The sequence below is a fragment of the Limulus polyphemus genome, unplaced genomic scaffold (genome assembly GCF_000517525.1).
Source record: "Limulus polyphemus unplaced genomic scaffold, Limulus_polyphemus-2.1.2 Scaffold7339, whole genome shotgun sequence".
NCBI classification, from domain to species: domain Eukaryota; kingdom Metazoa; phylum Arthropoda; class Merostomata; order Xiphosura; family Limulidae; genus Limulus; species Limulus polyphemus.
This window is the reverse complement of record NW_013672949.1, coordinates 14,740-16,616: the sequence shown is the minus strand read 5'-3', so window position 1 is coordinate 16,616 and position 1,877 is coordinate 14,740. Positions and strand designations below refer to the sequence as shown.

The 1,877-nt window shown below is 31.4% G+C and overlaps 1 protein-coding gene across 1 annotated transcript in view; it reads left to right on the top strand.

The window, feature by feature from the left end:
- The first annotated feature begins 1,467 nt into the window (after nt 1-1,467).
- The window catches only part of LOC106474543 (allatostatin-A receptor-like), a 4,254-nt gene continuing 3,844 nt past the window's right edge, over nt 1,468-1,877 (top strand). Inside the window, exon 1 of the mRNA XM_013935233.2 lies at nt 1,468-1,510. The gene's annotated coding sequence lies outside the window, so the exon portion shown is untranslated. The remainder of the gene's footprint in view (nt 1,511-1,877) is intronic.

Here is a 1,877-nt window from a genome sequence, read left to right as displayed (position 1 = left end):
TTCTATTTGTGTTAGAGCCAACTCAATATCGCAAGAAGGCAATTGTCCATAAAATTGTTCTTGTTAAAATTAACTTGTTTCAATTAAACTTAATAAATAAATAAGGACTCAAATTTCTAAGTGTTTTTAAACATAACCGTTATTTCCCGATAGCACCACTATCCAATAGTGTGTTGTCTGTTAGTCAGTCGGTAGACACTAGAATGACGTCAGTTACACGTGGGCATCCCATGAATCACGAGAAGAATTATGCACTCTGTAGGCTACATGACAGCACGACATATGAACTTCAAAAACAAGAAATAAAAATATTTGTTACTCTTAATTTTGGTTTTATTTACTTTTGAAACAGAACACCTCGAGGGGGCCGTGTGCAAGTACATGATGTGTACTAATAAACATTACCGGTGTTTTTTTAATGTACATTTTGGCACGAAAAGAGAATAATACAGAGAAAGTGTTTAAATAAATACTAGGCTCTGTTACAATTATACAGCTAAAACATATAGATTTGTACGGGAAACGTGATGTATGAATGATATACGTAGGTTATACACAACGTAATTTATTCGGGATTTCACCGAGGGTTTCCAGCATATAGTATTGGAAAAAAGTATAAACATATACAACCCGACACTTAAGGAGCTCAGAACATCAGATATTAAATGCATAAGACCTCATAGAACGGTTTATTAATCACGGTCTAAGCGTGTATTTTAAATAAAATAACTTACCGGTGCTTGTTTAGGTCTCTGCGATATATTTTAACTTCCTAGTCTGTGTTTTTTGTTTTTTTCTTCTTCTAAGAAATATTATGTCATATATACAGCTTGGAGACGATTATAAGATTGATGTTGTAGAAAGAACTGGTGATGAATTACTTTAAAGTTAAGCCATATTTCTACTACGTTAGGAACGATGCTGTCACATGCGGAACGAAACTAAGCCGATTCTATTAGTTTAACAGAAACTTGAATTTGATTGGACGAAACAAGCGTCTTTTTAGTTGGACTCATGATACATATATCTAGCTGATTTCTAATTAATTGGTTACTTTTCAGACAGTATAGGTTATTTATGTGTAGATAACCACGAAGATGAATTAATATTAAACGTTTATTACGATAAAGATACGCGTTTAGTGAGTTCAAGTCTACTTTCACGCCGTGTTTTAGTTAAGCGAATTTACATATTATTGAGTTACGCGGAAGTTTATATTTGTCGTATTTTTGACTCATTTCGCTTTTCATAAACATCGACAGATTATTGTTACTGATATGGTAAAATGTTTCATTGCTAAGCCTTTTCTCGTAACAAAACTAAACATTTTTCTTGGTATTAAAAGCTAAACGATACATCATATATTACTGCAGAGAGCGGTCGATACGGCGAAACTGATTTCCTGGGGTTTAATAGACAATTAAAGAAAAATTCAATAATCAATTTAATTCGTTGAAACAACAAACTAATGAAAACGTGTGGGTACTAACAGACACAAGGTATTACTCAGGTATGTATGAAAGAAAGAATATATACATATATGTATTTATATTTATAAAAAAACTGGAGTTTAGAGAAAATGTAAGTGAAACTAAGAAGGAAATATCGACTAACACGAATATAATTAAAGACAGAAGATACAAACTAAAACTAGGCTAACACGAATATAATTAAAGCAGAAGATACAAACTAAAACTAAACTAACACGAATATAATTAAAGACAGAAGATACAAACTAAAACTAGACTAACACGAATATAATTAAAGACAGAAGATACAAACTAAAACTAGACTAACACGAATATAATTAAAGACAGAAGATACAAACTAAACTAGACTAACACGAATATAATTAAAGACAGAGGATACAAACTAAA